Source organism: Crinia signifera, chromosome 1 (genome assembly GCF_055691185.1).
Source record: "Crinia signifera chromosome 1, ASM5569118v1, whole genome shotgun sequence".
NCBI classification, from domain to species: Eukaryota; Metazoa; Chordata; class Amphibia; order Anura; family Myobatrachidae; genus Crinia; species Crinia signifera.
In genome coordinates this window covers 86,076,874-86,102,394 of record NC_139217.1, presented here as the reverse complement: position 1 = coordinate 86,102,394, position 25,521 = coordinate 86,076,874, and the positions used below count along the sequence as shown (strand labels likewise).

At 45.4% G+C, this 25,521-nt stretch overlaps 1 protein-coding gene across 1 annotated transcript in view; it reads left to right on the top strand.

Annotated features, from left to right (window-relative positions):
• Positions 1 to 25,521, top strand: part of MTNR1A (melatonin receptor 1A) — a 197,876-nt gene that overhangs the window by 17,507 nt on the left and 154,848 nt on the right. The gene's annotated exons all lie outside the window — the stretch shown is intronic.

The window sequence follows — 25,521 nt, the reverse complement described above, 5'->3', positions numbered from 1 at the left end:
TTCAACAGATCTTTCAGACTCCTTGATTCATTGACTGATATTAGAAAAGTCTTCAGCCTGATGGTCAGCAACATGGAGTTGCGACCCCATGCTATGAAGGTCGGGACTCACTTTGGGGTCAGGACCCACAGTTTGAGAACCACTGATCTAATATATCTGGAAGATCTACTAGTAGTTCACCAAGACAGAGAGACTCTCCTTTCACAACGGAATCTAGTTACAACCCTTCTCCTAGACTTGGGTTTCACCATAAACTACCCCAAATCTATTCTAGTCCCGTGTCAATCAATAATATTCTTGACATTCCTAATAGACTCCGTCTCTTTCTCAGTCACAGTCCCACCAGAGAAATGGACGGAAGTACAAACGGTCATTTCTCGTACTCTCCATCGCCAGCTATCGATGAGAGACTTAGCCAATCTCATAGGGAAAATGAGAGCTCTGGGTCCTGGATCGTTTGCAGATTTTCCCAGTTCCTCCTAGGAAACCTATTCAGGAAGGGTTTTTCCTGGAGGGAGAAAATCCAATTAACCCCTCCAGTTCGAACAGAAATGGGGAACTGGACAATTCTTCTCTTGCCAATGCCCAGACCTCTATTAGAGCCAACACCAAATATAATAATCTCCTCAGATGCTTCCCTGACGGATTGGGGGGCATGCACACAAAACAAAGCAATAAGAGGTGTTTATTCCACCCAGGAATCCAGGTTCCACATAAATCTATTGGAGCTGAGGGCGGCAAAACTAGCACTACACTCCCTCATTCTTCCCCACTCTCAGGGAATGTCAATACAGATCTGCTTAGACAACAGGACCGCAGTATCTTACCTAAACAGGATGGGAAGCACCAAATCTCTCCATCTCCGTCTAGAAGCAGTAGAGATTTGGAATTGGGCGCCCAGAGGAACATTCTCCTAACAGCCGTTTATATACCGGGGGAGTTAATCGATCTGGCAGACTCTTTATCCCGGAAACAACTCTCTTTAGACAGAGTAAGCCTCAGACCACAGGTTTTCCAGAACTTTCTCAAAACGTTTGGAATTCCGGGGATAGATCTTTTCGCAACCCCATCCAATGCACAAGTTCCAACCTTTGTTTCCAGGGTATGGACTTTTGTGTCCTTCCTCTCCCATATGCATTTCCCCCTCCAGCATTACTGCTAAAAGTCCTCCACAAAATCAGGATAGACGAAGTACCCCACATAAGCCTGGTCTACCCAGTATGGCCCTCCAGGATTTGGTTCCCCTTAGTCAATCAGTTGCACAAGGGGCCCAATATTCCTCTAGGCCTCCCTAGAGACTGTTTCCAAGGGACCCCAGACCTCCTCCAGAAACTTCCACAATCCATGTGGATGGCGATATTACTCGGCTGTTAGCAAACACCAACCTATCATCTGCATCAGTAACACTAATCAATGCCTCTCTGAGACAGTACATGGATAGCTACTCGTCACAAGCCCTTTCTTCCAATACCCTCAATTTAGCCTTAGTGTCACAAACTTGGGGTGCACTACCACTCGGGGATTGGCTAGACCTGACACAGGGGCGCGGAGTCTAACCGTGCCGGGGGTTTTCTACCAGTGACCCCTCCAAGCGGGATATGGGCTTTTACGGCACCCGACACGTCGGTCGCGGCCCCCTGGTCAGGTTCCCCGTATGAGTGGTGGTAGCTTGTGGAATATGGAGCGTGGTCGTCAAGCCGGGTCAGTAACAGGTGGACAGAAATGATACCAATGGATGCAGCAATGATTAGTCAGAGTCAGGCCGGGTCATACACAGGAAGGCACAGGATGCGGTACACAGGGAGCAGGCAGGAGGATGGTCACAGAACAAGCCAAGGTCATACACAGGAATCACTGGACACGGTACCGGAGGATCAGGCAAGAGAATGGTCAGGAACAAGCCGAGGTCAGATGCTATAATCAGAAGTCTGGAATAGGACAAGGCACTGGAACGCTGGAGCTGGTGTGAACCTATACTCTGGCAGCTTCTGTCTGCCAGAGATTGCCTTTTATAGGAAGCACAGGGAACTCACAGGTGAATTAATCAATGAGCTGAGCATGCTCAGTTTACACAGAGCTTCCCAGCAAGAGAGGTTCACCAGGTGTAACTAATTAGCTGAGCTCAGATCTCACAGCACAATTCAACTATACAGAGCTTGTCAGCAGCATGAGACAAAGCCAGCAGGATTTGACCAGCAGGTAACTGAAATACATGCATATTGTGACATTACCTCCCCCTCTAGGGGTGGGCTCCGAACACCCCACAAGGAATTTTTTAGGGTCGTCTGCGGTGCTTCATCTTTTTGGAAGATCATTTGGATTTGGTTGATTGAGATGTGGCCTTTAGCTCTACAAAACGGGCAGTAGAGAATATTGGACGTCCCAACAAAGCAGTGACATCATGATCTGAGCCACACTCTGAACTTGAATCCTTGTCCATGATCAGTGTAGGGAGTTCTTGAGGATCCACCACCAACTTGTTAGAACCTACACATATAACTCCACCTCTTAAATCTCTTTTTGGAGATGCTCTGGGAGTTTTAGAATGTAGTCTAGCTGACTCACCACTCTGACTGACCTCAGGTGCAGAAAGGATAGACCTCTCACCAGGAGTCTTTGGTCCAAATCTTTCAACCACAGCCCTGGAAAAAGAAATTAGGTCTTTTAGCCTGGGATCATGAGTCTCAATGAGTGGACTAACCCACTCCATGGCTTCTCCCTTGAATGACAACACTAAGTACTTGACAATGTTTGCCAAATTAACCCCAGAGGATGGATCAGAGTTCATAGCATCTAAATAATAGTCTGCCAGGGCTTGGAAATGGGTGAGATCTCCATCAAATTGGACGAACCGAGGCTCTTTAGATGGATCTAATTGAACTGGATTCCCCTGAAGAATGGGCTGGGAGGACAGTTTGGGTAGGGTAGGGACTTCCAGCACGGCAGGTAAATCTTCCTGAATGGCAGGCATTGGAACCTTAGAGACCCTGATGGTACTGTAGACAGGTCCGGAGGCTACGGAGGAAGACCTTGGAGGCAGGCCCGTAGGCCGTGGAGACTGGCCCGGAGGCTGTGGAAACTGGCTCGGAGGCTGTGAAGACTGGCCCGGAGGCTGTGGAAACTGGCCCGGAGGCTGTGGAGACTGGCCCGAAGGCTGTGGAGACTGGCCCGAAGGCTGTGGAGACTGGCCCGAAGGCTGTGGAGACTGGCCCGGAGGCTGTGGAGACTGGCCCGGAGGCTGTGGAGACTGGCCCGGAGGCCGCGGAGACTGGCCCGGAGGCCGCGGAGACAGGCCCGGAGGCCACGGAGACAGGACCGGAGGCTGTGGCACATAGGTCCTCATGCCCGGAGGCAAGGGCAGATGGGTCCTCATGCCCGAAGGCAAGGGCAGATGGGTCTTCATGCCCGAAGGCAAGGGCAGATGGATCTCTACCGGGAGTGACAGACTTGGAACCCCCACCAGGGGTGACACACTCGGAACTCCCATCTGGAGTGAAGGACTCGGAACCCTCATCTGGGGTGATTGGCTCGAAACCCCTACTTGGGGTGCTGGACTTGGAACCCCCTTCTGGGGTGACTGATTCAGAATCCCCTTCTGAGGTGATTAACTCAGAACCCCCATCTGGGGTAATTAACTCGGAACCCCCATCTGGGGTGATTAACTGGGGACACCCTTCTTGGGTGATTAACTCGGAACCCCCACCTGGGGTGACGGACTCGGAACCCCCACGTGGGGTGACGGACTCGGAACCCCCACTTGGGGTGGCGGACTCGGAACCCCCACTTGGGGTGACGGACTCGGAACCCCCACTTGGGTTGACGGACTCGGAACCCCCACTTGGGGTGACAGACTCGGAACCCCCACTTGGGGTGACAGACTCGGAACCCCCACTTGGGGTGACAGACTCGGAACCCCCACTTGGGGTGACAGACTCGGAACCCCCACTTGGGGTGACGTACAGAGCCCCTTCTTGAGACAAAGTGCTCAGTGGCCCCACTTGGGAAGCCACACTCAGAGACTTCTCCTTAGGTGTGATGACCAGAGGGTCCTTTTGGGGTGCAACACTCGGAGATTCCTCTTTGGGTAATGTATTCAGAAGCCCTTTTCGGGGTACCACCTTCAGAGACACCTTGTGGGTTGCAGTGCTCAGGAAACCCACCTGGGGCGCAATGCTCAGAGACCCTGTTTGGGGTGTGGTACTCTGAGACCCTGCTTGGAGCCTGACAGTCTGAGACCCCTCCTGGAGCACGACACTCTGAACCCCTTTGTGTGGCTTGAAGCTTTGAGAACCCTCCTGGGAAATTACCCTCCGAGACCTCTTCTGAGGTGAAGTACTCTGTATCCCTTCTTGGGGCTCACTATTCTGAGATTCCTCTAGGAACTCGATGCTGTGAGGATCCACTTGGGGTGTAGCACTTTGATGCCCCTTCTGGAGCACAACACTTGGAAACCCTTCCTGGGGCAAAATGCTTGGGAATACCCCCGTTGGGGTTGGAGACTTTGGGCCTCTGGATGTGTGCAGACCCCCACTTGGGGCTGGGACCGACAGGATCTCCTCTTGTGGCTTGCCCAAAATGTTACTGTCTTTATGTAAAACGATATTAGTTCTGGGACCCCAGTGATAACCACGGAACTTTTCCGGAGTGAGCATAGAAGCAGTACTCTTAATCCTGGCCTCACGGAGGGAACAATCCCCAATCAAATGGTTCTGGGCTCCACAATAGAAACATAAGTTCAAGGACCTGCGCCGCTGGCGTTCCTCATCTGTCAGCTGAGGACGAGGCCGACTCAGGAACCTGTCCTTACAAGACACAGATGCATCTGCCGATGGGGTTCCTGGACTGGAATCTAAGGGTCTAGCAGGTACCAAACCCATAGCAGAATCGCCAAGCAATTTAGTGACAAGGGTGAGGATGTTGGCCAGCAGCCCCTGTAACTGCTGTATTAGCTGGCGAAGCACTCCAATAGTGCCTGGATCTGATATAGCAGGTGTTGGAGAGGGTGGAGCGAAGTCCATTTGCTGCTGCAGAGTCTGCAAGCTTTGCATAATCAGAGCTTGGTCCTGTTCTTGCTTGTTAACCCTGGCCAGCAGGAGTTCCAGGAGTTCTTTATGAGACAAACCACTAGCGGACTCCATATTCCAGTTGGGCCAGAGTATTCTGTCACAAACTTGGGGTGCACTACCACTCGGGGATTGGCTAGACCTGACACAGGGGCGCGGAGTCTAACCGTGCCGGGGGTTTTCTGCCAGTGACCCCTCCAAGCGGGATATGGGCTTCTGCGGCACCCGACACGTCGGTCGCGGCCCCCTGGTCAGGTTCCCCGTATGAGTGGTGGTAGCTTGTGGAATATGGAGCGTGGTCGTCAAGCCGGGTCAGTAACAGGTGGACAGAAATGATACCAATGGATGCAGCAATGATTAGTCAGAGTCAGGCCGGGTCATACACAGGAAGGCACAGGATGCGGTACACAGGGAGCAGGCAGGAGGATGGTCACAGAACAAGCCAAGGTCATACACAGGAATCACTGGACACAGTACCGGAGGATCAGGCAAGAGAATGGTCAGGAACAAGCCAAGGTCAGATGCTATAATCAGAGGTCTGGAATAGGACAAGGCACTGGAACGCTGGAGCTGGTGTGAACCTATACTCTGGCAGCTTCTGTCTGCCAGAGACTGCCTTTTATAGGAAGCACAGGGAACTCACAGGTGAATTAATCAACGAGCTGAGCATGCTCAGTTTACACAGAGCTTCCCAGCAAGAGAGGTTCACCAGGTGTAACTAATTAGCTGAGCTCAGATCTCACAGCACAGTTCAACTATACAGAGCTTGTCAGCAGCATGAGACAAAGCCAGCAGGATTTGACCAGCAGGTAACTGAAATACATGCATATTGTGACACCTAGATTTCTTAGCAGCTAAGTTTGAAGCTGGCCTGGCATCTACCACCATATGCTCTTATGGCTTAGCCTTAGCGTTATTGGTTCCCGGTCTTACAGAGAATAAGCTCTATCTACGCCTGCTGAAAGGAGCTTTCCTCTCCAGACCATGTTGTCCCCCGCTACTCTAGCACGTGGGACACCGAACCACTTTTACAATTCCTGGTCTCCATAGACTCAAAAACTAGCATCTCTATTAGCCTTTGCCTTTGCTGCGAGAGGTGCTGAGCTCAGACTCATACACATATCAGACCCATGGCTGTCACAAACCCAACTAGGTTTTCATATCATCCTAAATGGTCACACGAAAACCAGTTCTCTAAACAATCCACTGGTAGACCTGTGTTTAGATACATTCTTGACACATTACCTTCAAATGACATCCTCTATCCGGCGTGAGCATTCCCAGTTATTTATCACATGCTGTAAACCCTTCCGTCCCGCTAGACCATCTACTATCCGTGGATGGATAGTTGCTGATAGTTGATTACCACTGCAATCAATAATGCAAGCTGCCCGTTGGTCATCCAGCCATACCTTTGTGAAACACTACTGGAGACCCACTAATCCTCAGAGGATCGAGTTTTTTTAGAGCAACCACCAGGTATGTGGTAGTCTATCCACCAGCTGTTGCTAGGTGGCAAGCCTCCTGACAAACAAATAGTAGTTTGCAGGAATCTGTGACCTGAAAACTTTTTTGTTCTAGGGAATAGGATTGCCACCTAGCAACAGCTCCCACCCAACCCACCCCAGACCTTGCTAGGTCGGTTGGTTACTGTAATTCAATATTATAATCCTGTAATTCTTTTCTGCCCTTTCAGGCGCACCAAAAGGCCAGAAGAAGCCACAGCCAGCTAAGAAAAACAAGTAGATTTGTCTGGCTCACTCACCCAATTGTTCAAGTTGACCACTTGGCCCTTCTTATTGGACTCTATCCTCTATAGACAGTATATCTGGTTCTAGTTCGTCCTTACCAGTTCTTGTTCACTAACATGGTTTATGTTCAGTAAAATCTTTATGTTGCACCTATCTCCTCTTTGTCATTATTCCTTAATAGTTTCACTAAGGTGTTACATCCAGATTGTTCTACTTTGGGTTTTCCATCGGTGACCTTCCGAAAAAACTAAAGCTAGGGGGCGTGATCCAGTGCTCAGGGGAGCGTGCACGTGACCTGCGTGCGCACCCGGCGCGTGCACACGCCCGAGGCCCGGACCTGCTCCCTAGGTAGGGGAAACGTGAGTGAAATTTTTTTTTCACTCTTTCCTTTCCTGCTCAGTCGGGAGGCTTGCCAGCCTAACCCACCAGCTGTTGCTAGTGGGCAATCCTATTCCCTAGAACAAAGAAAGTTTGCAGGTCATAGATTCCTGCAAACTACTGTTTTCTTGTCTGAGTATTCTGCAGAACTGCTGGATGGATTGTGCACACAGCAATATTCTTGAAACATTGGTGGCTCGCATAGGCCCTGTGTCACGCAGATGGTACTCAGTGGCCTTGTAGTGGTCTTCTTACGCTGAAAGTAAGGGATTCTGGGGATTTTCACACATGTGCAGTTATAAAACACTGAACTGCCTGTCACATGCTCGCCTGCCCTATGCTGTGCATATACGGAAGGCAAACAAGGAGATCTGTAATCAATTAAGGAGGTGTCACCTAGGTGACTGGGGTTGTTGGGGTGGGGAAGGAGTGATACCACTGGGAAGTACAGTACAGGAATATGCCACAGGAGTGGGGAGAAAATATCTGGGGGTTTCATGATTACTAAGGAGGTGATGGGGGCTGCTATGATTGTTACAGGGGATTCTGTAAAAATAATGAAAATGCTGAAGGATTGGGGGATCATGCTAAAAGGCCTTACAGACACTGCCAGACACCCACTGGGGCTTTTGAATAGTTAATATTTATTTATTTAAGTGACACACAATAGGGCAGATGTATTAAGCTTGGCAAAGAGATAAACTGGAGATAAAGTGGAAGGATATCAGCCAATCAGCTGTGTTTGAAATATGACATTTGGGAGTTGATTGGCTGGTGCATTATCTCAGTGGCATAACTATAAATTTTGCTCCCCCTGCTGAAAGTTTGTAGCGACCCCCTCCCCCAACCCCCCGCCCCCCCCCCCCCCTCGGGCTCCTCTCCTGCATGTTTTCCCAGTGTGTGACGTGATGACGTCACACGCATAATGGAGAAGCTGAAGCAGGAGAGAGGCAGAGAGACCAGCAGACACTGCTGCTTCCCCTGACTCCAACGCATCCCAGGCCACCCCAGCACGCCCATTCACCCACCCATCCTGTACACAGTAGCCAATAGCCGGCTCTGTGTAAAGTCAATTGAATCAGTGGGGGTATTTGTCGTCTCTGTCATGGCCGCACCCATGCTGCGGCTGACTCAACTCCAGTGCTCAGTCAGTGGGCAGCGTCGGGCAGCGGCAGGCAGCAGCATATCAGTGTGTCGCGCAGGTGCCAGTGCCCACACAGACCCCGCTGCTGCTTGCTCCCCCAAGCGTCTGCTGGGGCTGCCTTACAGTAGTTACACCACTGCGTTATCTCCTTCCACTTTTATCTCCACTTTATCTCCACTTTATCTCCGGTTTATCTCTTTGCCAGGCTTAATACTTCTGCCCCAGTATGTGCTTAGCCGTGGACAGAGATAAACTAGCAATCCCCTCAGCTTCTGTAATTTTGGCTGGCATTTTATTATTCTCCAAGTCATTACATATCCCCATAAATCATAAAAAAATGTATGATTCCAGTGACATTTTTGTTTTAAATATTTAGTGGCTAAGTAGGAAATCTAAAACAGCAACACTATCCAAAGCAAAGCCCGCTGTAGTAAACCAATGCCCAGGACTGGATGGTGCTATAACACTGGTGCCAATAATTATGTTGTGCAGATAGCGCACACATCAGATCCTGCAGACAGACAGTACAGTACATGCATAATGCATTAGCTTTGATATATTTAAATTTTTTTTTAAATAAATAAGCACATACTGTAAATAAGGTATGTACTGTACTTGCAGACAGACCACCTACAGATTAATCTCAAAGGCAATAACAGTCAGAACAAGAAATCGCGCATGTTAAAGTCTTAAATTAATATGGCAATATTTTCTATAGCAATTTAATAAACATAAAAAGCGATAAAAACGAAACATATTCCACTTAAATTCATGGTCCTTGAATCAAACATTTGCAAATAACATAAGCTCTGGAGTGTATTAAATTAAATGATACATTGGAAAGTGAACATTATGTATCTCTCATCCATAATAACAATGCTCGGCAGATATTCCTTGTAATGCAGCTAATTGTATGACTCACCGTGCCTTATTGGGATTTTGTATCCTTAAGTGGCTTTCTGTTATGTAATAAATGTAATGACAGTGCATACATCTATTCAAGTCTCTAGCCAGGAGCTTATATTTACTAAAAAGTATCGTAAATGATTGCACAATAGGTCAGCCTATCTCAGCCAGCCAATCCTTAGCAGGACATTAGTCCGACAAATCTCCATAGATTTAAGAGGACCACATACCCATAGTGGGCTTGGGTGACCAAAGCATTCCCAGATCTCCTCATACACATATTCACATTGCGCTTTACAACATGAGACAGTGATACAACAAACTGGGTATTTACAGAGAGTCAAAGGTATGAGGGCCCTGCTTGCAAGCTAACAAATCTATAGGGAAATAGGCATTAATTCCACCAGAATGCAAAGGTTCCTGGTGTGCTGTATGATACGGTGACCCAGCAGTTTGGCCAGGAGGATGGAAAATGTGACAAAGAAAGAGAGTGGATATGTGTGGACTGCACAGTGGGGATGTGATTAGATTGGAACAGTATATGAAGGTTAAGTGGATGGTTCTGGAATTTGATAAGCTTGCCTGAAGAGGTGAGTTTTCAGGGAACACTTGTAGGTTTGGAGACTGGATGAAAGTCTTATTGTGCTTGGGAGAGCATTCCATAGAGTGGGTGCAGCCCGAAGAAAATCCTGCAATAGGGAATGGGAGCGATTAATGAGTGTGGATGAAAGACGTATATCTTGTGAGGAGCAAAGAGGTCATGTTGAAAGATATTTCAAGATAAGAGATCTATGTTGGTGTAATTTGGTTTATGGCTTTGTGTGTGAGTAAAATATTAGGTACTTATGTAATATCTGGGCGCCCGATTTTTTAATTGCATCGCATCGCATCGCATGCAATATAGTGGCATACAATTCATGCAATGCAATTTTTCATTGTAAAGACCCGATTTTTAATTCATACCCCCACTATCCAACTACGCATGGAGTTGATTTTATATAGTGTGGCGAGCGCAGCGTGCCCGAAGCGTGGCGAGCGCATTCAGATTACAAAAGTAATCCGCGTCCCCACGCGGGGCTCGCTGCGCTCGCCACGCTTCGGGCTCGGTGGCTCGCTTCGCTCGCCACACTATATAAAGTCAACTCCGTGCGTAGTTGGATAGTGGGGGTATGAAATCACCCATGGTTGACTATACAATTGAAAATCGGGTCTTTACAATGAAAAATTCGCATCGCATGCCTTAAGTAGTGGCATGCAATGAAAAAATCGGGCGCACAGATAATACATACAGTAAGTACCAAATATTATTGTATTGAATACACTTTATTAGGCACACCTTTCTAGCAGTGGTGTAACTATAATATAATGCTACTTTCACCAAATGATTGCATTGGTAGCGCTACTTTCACCAAATGATTGCATTGGTAGCGCTACTTTCACCAAATGATTGCATTGGTATCGCTACTTTCACCAAACGATTGAATTGGTAGTGCAAATCAACACACAAAAATAGATTGTATGACTTTATAGCCTTTAAATTATGTTTGTAGAATGCAATGGTTAGACTGACACCAGAAAACTCGGTACTTGTGTATTATCAAGGCGCCCCCGATTAGTGATTGCGGTACGTGTCCTCCGACCTTTTCATACCCCCACTATCCACGTCGGGTGGAGTTGATTTTATAAAGTGTGGCGAGCGCAGCGAGCCACCGAGCCCGAAGCTCGTTGCGCTCGCCACGCTTCGGGTTCGGTGGCTCGTTGCGCTCGCCACACTTTATAAAATCAACTCCACGCCGACGTGGATAGTGGGGGTATGAAAAGACGCGTACCGCCGCCCCTCGTGGGCTCGCTGCGCTCGCCGCACTTCGGGTTCACGTTTATACTGGGGGGTGGCGTGGGGTTGCATTTAACATTGTAAGCACCCATTAGGGTGCTTATACAAGTTATAATCTCATCCCAACGCATTGTATGGCATTGTATGCCATATACAATGCCATACAATTTTAAAATTGTATGACATTGTAGAACATCACGCGATATCGCATCGCATATGCGATGGACGCCGTGATAATACACAAGTACCGAAAACTCTAATAATTATTCCTTTATATATGTCTTTTTCAGAAGGATGCAAATAAGACTGAAGAGGAGACGGCGGCTCAATTGCGCCATGAGTCTCTGGTCACATTGCGCACCCAAGCTAGGTGTATGAGAACATATCTGTACATTGCAGAACTTTGAAAAAAAATGTATGCTCTGCAAATATTTATACTGTAGTAGGAAACAAGTCAGTGTTTAGATAAAATTCCTCCTTTTTGGGTCCATTCCGCCCAGGAGCATTTTCTGCCTAGACAGACTTTCTGAAACAAATAAATCTGTTAAGAAAAGTTTTAAGCTATTTACCAATAAAATCATACAAATATGCACGTCCTGTCTGATAACCCTAGGTCTCGTGAAATTAAATAATTTACCAGAAGTCACATATTGTGCCTTGACATTATGATGTTAGAGATGATAACTAATTCACTGTGTTTATTCTCCTTTCACCTGGAAAATTGTGAGTTTGAGTATTGCTTAGGCAAAATACTAATTGGAACTAATTGGGGCAGCACGGACGGTGTAATGGTTAGCATTACTGCCTCACAGCACTGTGGTCATGGGTTCTATTCCCACCATGGCCCTAACTGTGCAAAGGTATATTCTCCCCGTACTTGCGTGGGTTTCCACCTGTTAATCCAGTTTCCCCCCACACTCCAAATATATTCTTGTAGATTAATCTGCTCCTAACAGAAATTAACCCTAGAATGTCTGTGTGCGTGTACATGTTGTAGGGAATATAGATTGTAAGCTCCACTGGGGCAGGGTCTGATGTGAATGTTCTAAATATTCTCTGTAAAGTGCTGCAGAATATGTGAGCACTATATAAGTAACTGTTAATAAATGAATAAATAACAGTTTTCACTAGGGGGTTTCTGGCTGCCCTGGATTGTAAATCAGAACCCTCTGATTCCCCAGCCACATTGGGAATACAGACTACACATGCACAAGCAGACAGTATCTACTGATTGCACCAGTGCCAATGCCAGTGAATCAAATGTTTTAATTTACCAGCTCAATCCCCGGGATTGAGTCCTTTTTTAACCCGAATCTTGGGAATGATAAAATGGCCCAGGAATAGCTACAGCTAAATGAGGGACAACTATTTTAAACAGTTTTCTTGTAGTGGAGGAGCAGCAGCATCTGTACTATTTACAAACTGGGACAGGACTCAGGAGGACTATTTGTGTGTCTCTAAACCAGAATGCTTTCCTTAGATCAGGGGTCCTCAAAGTATTTTTCTCTGGGACCCCATTAGACAATAAAATAATACGGGACCCCAGCAAGTGACTGCAGAAGGTCATCACATAACATGTGTAGTCAGCAGACAGCAAATACAGGGCAGCACTGTGGAGGCACAAACTGATGGGAGGAGTCTAAATTAACAGACAATTCAACAGATTTTTCAGACTCATTGAATCACTGACAGATTAGAAAAGTCATCAGCCTGATGGTCAGCAATATGGAGTCGCAACCCCATGCTGAGAAGGTCTGGACCCACTTTGGGGTCAGGACCCACAGTTTGAGTACCGCTGCTTTAGATAATAGGTTACACAGGACCTACACCTCCAGATGTAGAGGAAGAGAAGCTGGGGTCCCTGGGTCACTTATAGCTCTCTCCCCCCTCATATCTCTACTTTGGTCAGCAAGCTCCATCAATAGTTCATAAAACCTGGTAATTCTGTGACTCCGCCTGCACTGTATACTTTCCTGCTCACATTCAAGCTGCCTGATTCTGCTGCTACATAAGAGGGAGATCTAGTAATGTTAGTGTGCTCTAGCTTGGGAGGGCTGACAGATGGGAGCTGGGGGTACATTATCCCCATTGCCCCCCTCCCAATTTAAATGACATACCCCCTCAGTGGCAGTACATTCTAATATACATTCTAGTGTACACTCTAATCTCCCTAAAACTAGTTTTCAAAAGTAGGGATGTTGGAACCACTTGAAAAAGCCGGTAGCTTCAATGTGGCTGATTCAAAATTCTGCTTGTTGAACACATATACAAAAGGTATTGCAATGTGAATGAACAGGTTTAATTAGATTTTTTTTACTGTGTAATCTGTAAACTATTGTATTCATCGAGTGATAATGTCAGTTATTGCTTTCAATATTTTATTAGGCTCGTTCATGTGAAAACTAATGTAATTTGTTATTTCCTCTTTCGGAGCACAAAATCCAAACCAAATGGTAGAGATTTTATCATCTCTTTATAATCCCCACCCGCATATTCTTAAACCCTGTTATTTCCTAAATCCATAGTTATTTCCTGTTTTGACATTTCTGCTTTTAAATCCATGTAATGATATTTCAGTAATTCATTCTTATCATCTTGTTCTCGCACGCCTTTAAACTATCAGGAGGCTTTGTCCATTACGGACAAATAATGCAAAGGTCAAAAATAAAGTATAAATTGTTCAGCTATAAAGGACTGTCAGAGTAACTGACATGCTAGAACACACACTGTCATTTCTCCCATCATATGATGAAAGAAAGTGTTTCATGATGCATTTCTTAAAATATTGTGTAACGTCATGTACAAAAAGAAACTTTGATTTTGTGTAAAAAGCAAATAAAATATTATTTTGCAATTGGTAAGAGTTGAACTTTTTAACAATCCTGTATTTTTCTGTTTATATGGAAGTCATTCAGTTAAACATAAAAGTCCAGCTTCTGTCACAGGCTGCTAACACTGCATTAGCATTTATTTGTCATGTCTGAGGGGTGACTTTGGACTGAGGCTGAAGTGAAAGGAAAGCTGGGTTCTTTAATAAACTTGGACTGCATAAACAGTAGCTTAACTGTAGGCAGTGTAGGAGGCCCAAAGGTGTGAGCTGAAGAAATCACTGGAGGACTGGAACCAGGAGGACTCAGGTAAGAGGAAACAACTTTGAATGGTATTCGGCCCCGCTGATGCTGATCCATTAATGGTGGAGGATACTGAGGAAACACTGCAGGTAAGTATGTAGCTCTAATGGATACCACTAACACAGATACAGAAGAGGTCCACCAATGATGACTGTAACCGATGATATGCACCTAAGGTGGTTATATCTATGTTGACACATTGGGACACAGTGGTAAATGGGGTGGTACTGGAGTGCGAGCAGGTAGCAAGGGAAGTAAGCAGTGAAGGAAGGAGGAGCAATGATGGATGATGGTTAGCACAGGAGGTGATGGAGATACCATAGGATGAACCAAGGCAATTTCCCAGTCAGGACACTGGAGGAAGTCAGGCTGCAGTGAGGTGGTAAACTGCAGATGCTGTGGAAAGCAGGAGACATAGAAACATAGAAACATAGAAACATAGAATTTGACGGCAGATAAGAACCACTTGGCCCATCTAGTCTGCCCCTTTTTTAAACATGTTACCTCAAACCATATTTGATCCTTATTTATTTGTAAGGATATCAATATGCTTATCCCAAGCATGTTTAAATTGTACTACTGTATTTGCCTCTACCACCTCTGATGGGAGGCTATTCCACTTATCTACTACTCTTTCTGTGAAGTAATTCTTCCTCAAATTTCCCCTGAATCTTCCTCCCTCTAGTTTCAGTGCATGTCCTCGTGTTCTGCTGCTCCTCTTCCTGTGAAGAATGTCTCCCACCTGTACCTTGTTAAAACCGTTGATATATTTGAAAGTTTCTATCATGTCCCCCCTTTCCCTTCTCTGCTCTAAAGTATACATATTAAGATCTTTTAGTCTTTCCTGGTACATTTTGTGATGTAGGCCATGTAGACACTCAAAGATAACTGAAGACACTATTACCCTGAGGACATCATTGCACTGACTGTTTGCTTGGCCCAGCCTCAGCCTATTTATAGGGTGAGAGTATCGTGGATTGGTTGTAATGAAGTGATGTCAGAATGACTAGTTTAGGATTGGCTGAAGAATGTCATGTGAAACAAACCAATATGACTGTGTCCATGCTGGCAACTGAATGGAATTCTGGCGTGCACATGGAAAGGCCTGAGGCCTGTATTGAGTGAAGGCACAGTGCTGGAAGGTGCAGGTAACAAGGTGCAGGTAACTGTGTTCAGTGGCGCCCGCCGGATGACATTGCGTAGACGCTAGCTGTTCGCAATCGTTGCCGGCTGGACATTGGGGTGCGAGCATGGAGTCTCTATAGAAAGCCTAGAGAAACACCTAGATGGGAGGTAAGCATTTCTCAGACCTTGGGTCGTGACACTATTACTGTAGACAGATCTACAACTCTATGCTAATGCTAGTATAAGCCCTTCCTCTGGTGTACAGCAGCATGTGTAAGGGCTGGGATGCTACCCACGGTGCCCTCAGACAGTACATGGCCAGCAGCCAGACACAGAGGGAACCGATTCCTGACCACACACTACTTCTCTGCTACTCCTTAATAGAAGGACATGCATACCTCTCACTTCCAGACCACCAAGTGCTGTGGATATTTCAAATTGAGAGGAGGGGGTACTCCTACACGAAAAGCCTAATCAGGGGGTATGGTAGAGAAAAAAGGTTGGGAACCGCTGGTCTATTACACTGTTTTTTCCTGACTCGCTAGTTATATTAATCCAGGGGCGTAACTACCATAGGTGAAAGGGGTGCAGCTGCTATGGGGCCCAAAGCTGAAGGGGGCCCATCTTTGCTGTCAAACTAATATGTTTTGCATACATTTATCACCATCAGTTGCTATATAGCAAATATATACAAACTTTTGCTATGGGGCCTACGAATATCTAGTTACGCCTCTGTATTAATCTATGCTGGTTACTCTAATCCTACAATTCTAATACATTGAGTGATTACTACTTTTTAGACAGTACTGTTCTGGAATCAAACTTTTCCAGTGGATGAGACATATGTTTGCAGCTCCATAAATTGTGTTCATTGTTCATTCTAGTTAGAGGTAGGATTATTCTTTCTTTGACATTGCATACTATCTAGAAAACTCATGATGTTCTTAGTTCAGCACTTGTGATCTTCAAATTCCCATAATCCATTCTGCCATTTGATATTTACATTGCAGCCTCAGGACTGTACTTGACCCTTTTACCAGATTGTTTTAGAACTCCCATTGACCCTACTTTAATATAATACTTAACTGTACAAAATCTCACATGTTTTCGATGTGCATTTTCAGAGTGATTCATGCCTATTGACATTCAGCACTTATATGCATGCAATCTTTTTGTATAAAGGAATTACTCAACTACTATTCCAGGTCTGTATATTTAGCGTCACCATCTGATTTCAAATCCAATTATTTTTCAATTTTAAAAACGAATCAACATTTTTCGTATATTTACACTTTGAGATTTACTATTGCTGAATTTTTACTTTTTTATTTAACATACAGCCTCATCAAAACACGAGATATGAAAATTGAAAACACTTCAGATGAGAAAATGAAATAGACACAGATGGTCACAATAATGCTGTTAAGGCAAGGTCAGGCTGCAAGGATTGTTTTATAGAACTCTTATTTCCTGCCCTTCGATGTCACGTCAACTGATCTTCTTCCCCCCACCCTTAACTGCAGAACTTCATTTTCTAGCTGTAGTACTAATAGGAGCTCAAACCTTGGGAGAAAGTCACCTACCTGCTCGTCTCTAAAGCATAATTCCCCTGCCTCAGATGGCAGTTTATATATAATCGTACTGTATCCTGCACATAGAGTCTTGTCATTTGCCAAGACTGATTAATAAGTCATTTTAAGTCAAGTGTCAACACTGACATTTCTAAGTAAGACAGAAAGCATTTCATGTTCCTTTAGAAATTTAAACTATTAGGTTGCATCAGAATACATATAGAAGTAAGAGTTAGAAATGTAATAGATGTCCTCTTTTCATGGCATGATATGTGTAGTGCTATTACAGGTAGAGGGTTCAATGTCTTATTGGGAGGTCTCATGCCTCTTTGGTGGCATCCTCCTCCATGCATTTATTGTGATGGTTGACTTTGCTCTGTGCAGGAAAGAATATTAACAGTGGCCGTCTTGTTATAGGTCTTTAGCTGCTCTCCACACCAATACAGTAGTTAAGTCTGATTCTACCCTACTGATGTCAGTATAACCGTCAGTCCCAGTGGGGCTTTTTGTGTGTCATTGGCAGGGGAGATTGTAAACCTTGAATTGCTGGGTATGGGATTAAAGTTGCCTCATATAAACTTCAAATTATTGACAGAGGGAAGAAATGTAGCCCCATCTAAGCCTTGAGTAGTTGGTGATGGACTGGCAGCTGGACCACAACTAAGCCATGAGCAGTTGATAATGGGCTTGCAGTTAGACCACAATAAAGCCATGAACAGTTGATAATGGGCTTGCAGTTAGACCCCAATAAAGCCATGAGTAGTTGGTGATGGGCTAGCAGCTGGCCCCAAACTAAGCAATCAGTAGTTGGTAAAGGTCTGACAGCTGGACTACATCTACATCTTTTCTTTTGCTGCTATATTTGGGCAAGAAGATGGTGATGCTGTGTGTAGCATTATTCTTTATTGCCACCATCCATTTTCACTCCTTTCAGTAAATAATTAAAGCTGCTCCTCTTTCTCGTCAATATGTCTCTGTGTCTTTATTGTAAATACGCTTTTGTCCTTTATTCCCATGTTGTAGAAATGCAGGCTGGCATCTGCTGATAGTAATTTGGTAACTCTTACCAATGACAGCTTCAGAATTAGCTATTAAAGATGTGCAAGTGGCTGAATGGAAAAATCTTGTGAGTTACAGATATGATGGGAATCTAGTTTTGTGGATGGCACAAGGTTAACTGCCAATAGCACATGCCCATTGTGTGCCATAGATGCCTTGCTACTACCATACTGGGGCACCAAATTAAAAGGTGTTCAGAGGGAGAGTGAAGTTCCCAGCAGTTGAACACTGTTCTACTGGTTGGACTCCGACACCCCAGGCAGGGAAGTGGAACTGCATGTGTTTTCAAAGATAGCGGGTGCTAGAATGAACACTATAAAGAAATCAGAGCCAGTGATGTTGAATGTGATGCTCAAAAACATTGAAAAAAGGCATCAATACTAGGATAAAAAATTAGCAGCCAAGGGGTTTAATTGTTTCCTGGAATTATAGAACTAGTGGGAAGCTGGAGCATATTATAGCGTTCTATTCATGTCCATATACAGTACGTATTACACTTTTAGAAAAAGGTGTTAATGTATTATTACTGCAACAGTTTTCACTTTGCCTTATTGATTTAAGTGAAACATTGTGTTACAGCTGAGGAAACGTAATGTGTTATAATATAGCGTTTGTGCATAATATTTACTAATACAGTATTACACAATCTTACAACAATTAAAGAGATTGGATTTGATCTGTTATCTATTCATCTGAAACATTGCAGCGTCACTGCTGTTTCTCACTCTGTGAAGTTTGCTTGTCCTCTTTGCAACCTGTTATTAACCTGGTGTGAACTATTATCACTTCTCACTGCTCATTACTGGTCTTTGCCACTTAATTTGAGGTTAGATTACCAGATAAATGACAACCCTGAGATAAAAAAATGAAGAGTGGCGATGAGCAAGTTCAACGCCATCAGAGTTAAGTGATCGGCAGCGAGAAATGGCAGCAACTGACAGTTGCTATGGAAACCTGAGAGAAGCAATTCCGTCACTAACCTCCTGTGACACATTACACAGCTTTTGAAGTTGGACAGCAAGGCTTACAAAAACCTAGTTAAACTAAAAAAAAAAAATGAATACACCCCTCGGCTAGTACTATGGACACTAATCTTACGTTATCCCCACTGCTGCAGGAATGCCCTTGGGTATGCCTAGGTGTCCCAAGTGTTGTGTCTATCATACAGATATAGTAAGCTGGAGTAACACAAAAATGTCCCTTGACACATTTATGTTTTAGTTACAGGTTAATGTTGACACAGTTTGTAGTTTTCAATAAGATACAGTACATATTTTTATTGTATTGATTACATAGGCAAGCAGAGGGCCTAATTCATTCAATGCTGATGTTCATAAAACAACGCTACACGGTACCGTTACAGTGCCACCCACTATGAGAATTTAAATGCACAGTGATGGACAGGAACCGAGCATTTGGGGAAGGCAACGGGGACTGGCGGCAAAAATGCAGGCATGTCATGGTTGGTTTTTGGGACATGTTATGTTGCCAGCTGAGCTCACGTACATAGGGTAAATTTGCGCCATCGTCGCTACTGCTGTGGCCAGTCTGAATAAATTGTTTCAATACTTTTGGTATGTCTTTGTTGTCTGTCTTTACTATAAACTACAGTATAAATAACTATATAACAGCATGACAACATGAATACATGGAACTGTTTAACTTTTTTAAACAATAATAAAAATGCTTAGCATATTACACATAGACCATACCCTCCTAAACCAAAATGCTCTTTTCCTAGACTTTTCAGCATCATTTGCAGAGGTGGGGCTGCAGCACATTCCAAATTTCATATAGGTGAGCCACACCAACTGCCACCCCAACACTGCCAAACATCACTGGCCGGGACTCACTGGCAGTGGGTGTGGCTCTCATGTTTGAATATTGGACAATGCTGCAGCCCTGCCTCTGCAACTGCAGCTTGTAGGGAATTCCGGGAGCAGGACATTGGGGCACAGGGGCGGATCCAGGATAAAATGACAGGGGGGGCACCATGATAAAAAAGGGTTTGGGTGGGGGAGGGGCGGTGTTAGTGGTGCCAGTGTACATGCTAAGAGAGCTGCAGGAGAGGGTAGGAATGGAATTAAAAATAGGCCCTTTCATTTAAAGTACGCAGGCCAAAGGCGCGCTCCGGAAAAGGGTGTGTGGCCACTCAACAGGGGGCGTGTCAACACCATATACAACTTCTACACATTATGCAACAAAATACTAGACCCCATTATACTTGCCCCTTACACATGATGCCAAATGGAATGAGCCAAAATTTACATAATAACACACACGGATTAAGCCAAAATTCACATAATGCCAAATGGATTGTGTCAAAATTCACATAATGCCACACGGATTGAGCCAAATGCATAAAATGCCATACGGATTGAGCCAAAATTCACATAATGCCACATGGATTTAGCCAAAATTCACATAATGCCACATGGATTGGGAAAAAATTCACATAATGCCACACGGATTGAGCCAAAATTCCCATAATGCCACATGGATTGAGCCAAAATTCACATAATGTCACACGGATTGAGACAAAATTCACATAATGCCACATGGATTGAGCCAGAATTCACATAATGCCACACAGATTAAGCCAAAATTCACAATACACTTCATAAACAGGGGCATTGTCCACCAAAGGCTCGCATTAAAGATTTAAACTATAATGTCCATTACATGTTAAATTACACGCCATTATGTCCATTATGTGTTATGCCAAACACCATAATGCCTATTAAAAATTATGTTACATAAGTGCTGCTTCTCTACATGCTCATTGCCAAGGGTTCCATGCTCATTGCCAGAGGTTCCATGCTCGTTGCCATGTTGGATTACATGGTCATTGCCAAACGCGAATACATGCTCGTTGGAAATGGGGGACAGCCGCCGCCAGGCAGAAGTGATAGCCACTGACAGTGGCAGAGCCTGGCTGTATTCAGAGCACTGCAGGTCCCGGCTATTTGAAATAACACCCCTTTCACACCAGAAAATGCATTCCTAGGTTGGCCCCTTTTACACCAGCCTAGTCCCTGCATTTTCTGGTGTGAGGGGGAGAGAAAACCACCCCCCCTCCCTTTAACCAGTTATCTCATTTAACCGGCTATATCTTCGGAACCAACTGACCCATTAACATGAGACAAGTATTATATTGAAGAACTTTTGAATGGGCTTTGAATGATTTTGGTCCATTGAAACTGGAACGTTTGGTTCCAGAGTAATCTGCCCTCAAAGAACATGAACAGCCATGAAATTACATTTCAAAAATAAAAAAATCGGTTTACACGCAATATCTCTGGAACCGATTGACTGATATGGACCAGCCTGGTATCATATTGAAGGCCCAGCGATTTGGAATTAAATGAAATCAACCACAAGCTTCTCTGAGCCAGGGCGGGAACTGGCAGCCATCGGAACCGGGTGGGGGTCGGAATTGACGGGTCCCATATTATCCTATGGGGAAAAAACGTTACAGGTTTGCCAGGCAATATCTCCGGTTCCCGGGGGGCTAGAGACACGGGGCTGGGCTCGTTGGAAAGCCCTGGTCCTCAGCTACAAAATAAATGACAGGGGGGCACGTGCCCGGGTGCCCCCCCCCTGAATCCGCCACTGTTGGGGCATATATATAAGTGGTATAATCGCTGTTATCTGTGCTGTTACTACTTCTTCCTCATGTATGAAGGAGGAGAAGCAGGCTCCGTGGCAGTATGTACCCATGTCATTATCGGTGCTGCTATCTATAAGATAGGACACCAATAGCAGGAGGCAAAGGTTGACCGTACCGACACCTGTAGCTATCAAAAGCTGGAACACAGATCTGTCCCTGGTCTGTGGGAGCACTCACACATGCCCAGAGGATCTGGCCAGACACTGAGACATAGCGCATCAGCACCAGGCTGATGAGCTGCGCACTTTGACGAAGATTATTATTATTTATTTATTAACACTTTCTTATATAGCACATACATATTCCGCAGCACTTTACAGAGCACTTTACACTTTATTGAACATTCACATCAGTCCCTGCTCCAGTGGAGCTTACAATCTATATTCCCTAGCATATGTACACGCACACACAGACATTCTAGGGTTACTTTGGTTGGAAGCCAATTGACCTACCAGTATATTTTTGGATTGTGGGAGGAAACCCATGGGGAGAATATACGGTACTTGTGAGTTATCCGGGCGCCCGATTTTTGATCGTGTCCCAAAAAATCGCGTCGCGTCGCATCGCATGTTAACCAAATGGCATGCGATGCGACGCGACGCGACGAGAGCAGCACCCAATTTTAGCACTGGACCCGATTTTAACATTTGAATCAATGTAAAATGGTCCCTGAGACCCGATTTTACATTTATTTCAATGCAAAAATGCCCAAAACCCCCAAAAAGTGTCAAAACTGAAATCCCATCCCCATTGTTAACGCCACCCCACTAATGACGCCAACCCGAAGCGTGGCGAGCGCAGCGAGCCCGCGAGGGACGACGGTACGCGTCCTCCGACCTTTTCATACCCCCACTATCCACGTCGGCGTGGAGTTGAGAATAGAATAGTGTGGCGAGCGCAGCGAGCCACCGAGCCCGAAGCGTGGCGAGTGCAGCGAGCCCCGCGAGGGGACGCCGACACCTTCACAGCTATCCGCGTCCCCTCGCGGGCTTCACAGGTGTCCGCGTGCGCTCGCCACGCTTCGGGCTCGGTGGCTCGCTGCGCTCGCCACACTATTCTATTCTCAACTCCACGCCGACGTGGATAGTGGGGGTATGAAAAGGTCGGAGGACGCGTACCGCCGCCCCTCGCGGGCTCGCTGCGCTCGTCACGCTTCGGGTTCACGTTGATAGTGGCCTGGTTGTGAACATCCAATATCATTCATCAATATCATTCATATCTGACACATTAAGGACAACAGAATTTAAGGAATAACTGTAATTATCATATATCAGCAATAAATTAGAACAACAAGAACACATATCATACAATCATTAATAGGCGTAATTAATTAGCCAACAAACTTAGTGCATGTAGAATGCGGTTAAATGGGCTGTCACCCGCCAGGCACTTTCGCCACACAAATTCTTGCATGTAAGAGTCAAGGTGATGGCGGGCTGTGCCCCGCTGGCGTTTGTTCCGCCACTTTGCACATCCCCATAGTCTTTCTATATTTTGTGTGTGTGCTCCAGTGTCCGGGTCCACAAAGTTATATCTATGATTGACCCTCAAGTGATTGTATCCAGCCCGCTCCAGTTCTGCGGTATTATAGGCACGCCAGCAATCGCTTACAATTGTAGTGCCAGCCTCGATATGCTCTGCAATTGCGGTCATCAGGGTCGTCGCATCTCTCTTTTCCACAGGCAACATGAAACATTCCCCTGTTTCGCGACACACTCCTCCAAACACCCACTGCTGTGGGAGAACTCTGCCGACATTGGCTTGTCTCTTTGCGAACAGCGACTCATCTATCTCCACAATTTTGCCTGCTCCACCAATCCGGCGTTGAGGCTGGGACAGGAGGTCGCATTGACATGCCTCCCGCATCAAGGCGTTGTAAAAGATAGCCGTCTTATTGCAGATATTTAGATGTTTGTCACAGAAGTCTATGGATGTCAGTTCCTCACACCAGCAGAAAATAAATCTGAGGATTGTCATAAATGGAAGTCTGCATCCAGGGTAAAATAGTGAGGCCCGCAGACTTTGCTTTTTGCCACAGCTTTTTATATAGCAGCGCCATTTCCGCTCCTTCACGGACAGGCGCATTGGGTGTCCATTTGGACAGGTAGCTGTTGATGGAAGAAGCCCATTGTCCTGCATGAACTTCACAGTATCCTCTTCCGTTTTGGGGAGGCTGAAGATACTGCCTGGCAAAGCCATACCGTAAAATAGGGTGTAAGGGGCAAAATGGGCCAATATCCCAAGAAATTGAATGCAAATTTGTGAAAAATCACCTCACGAAAAGTCTCATACACAGCACCACAGCAAACCACTTCTTTTCTCCTGTCAAAACTCCCTCAGAGTGAAATTGTGCCAGATGTGGCAGAGGGCGGGATTACAATTGGGCGGGATGGGTTAAAATCGCGTCGCATCGCGTGCCATTGTATACCATACAATGGCATACAATGCGACGCGATTTTAGCTACAAGGAAATTTCAAGGGAAATCACGTCGCATCGCGTCGCATCGTATTCTTAATGTACTGTCATATAATTTCAACATCGGGCGCCCGGATAACTCACAAGTACCGAATATACAAACTCTGCACAGTTAGGGCCATGGTGGGTATCGAACCCATGACCACAGCGCTGTGAGGCAGTAATGCTAACCATTACCCTGTCCGTGATACCCAGTTTGCACTCCCCCACTTCGGCACACAAGATGTTAATACATCTCAGTGATACAGCTTCCTGCTTTGATATGTGCTACTAGAGTACATTTACCCTATGTCCCTAATGAAACGGGTCAAGCCGGAGGGTATGACACACACACACACACACACACACACACACTGCTTCTCACATGGATGTGTGTACATGTTTGTGTTTCTCTAAGCTAAGCTTGTTTCTGTCTCGCCATAACTGATGCCCAACAAATACATAATTTTATATACATTCAAATAGCTGCTATGTTTAAAATGTAACCCAAGGCAATAGGTTTTTAAATGAACATTGCTTTGGTCAAATTAACAATGCACTTCTTTAACTTGTAAGTTTTGTTTACATATATAGAAATAAATGCCTTTACCCGAGAGAGTCAATCATACCATCATAAAATAAATTGGGTGTAGTACAAAATATCCCTAACTGCAGCATAAGCCTAAAATGGATGATCAACATAATTAATGTAAACATTATGACCATATAACAATAAATCTGTCATAACTGTACAATAACAATAATTATAACCCCCAACACTAGTTAAAGCACTCTAAACCTTGAAAAGTGATAGCTCCTGGAACTACAGCGGAACCAAGAGGACCGATCTTCACCGGAGGACCTTGGTAAGTAGAATTTACTTCCACAGGTCCCCCAAAGGATTTCTATGGACCCCAGACCCAGGGCCGCCAAGAGAAATCCTAGGCCCTGGTACAACAACTTCCTGGGGCCCCCACAGACGGAGCTCCCCGCACACTCTGTGGACCTGTTGTTATGCCACTGCTTCCAAGGTGGATACACGTACAAAAATTTACACTGTAATGCCTATTACACATGTCACACACCCATTACATATTATACCACATGCCATAATGCTCATTACACGTTATGCCACACACCGTAATGCTAATTGCATATTAGGGGGTTATCATGCTCGTTGCCATGGGATTAAACTGCTCTGCCAGGGGTTAACATTCTCTGCCAAGGCTTAACATGCTCTTTGCCATGGTTTAACATGCTCTTTGCTATGGGATTAACTTGCTCTGCCAGGGGTTACATGCTCTGCCAGGGGTTACATGCTCTGCCAGGGGTTACATGCTCTGCCAGGGGTTAACATGCTCTGCCAGGGGTTAACATTCTCTGCCAGGGGTTAACATGCTCTTTGCCATGGGATTAACCTGCTCTGCCATGGGT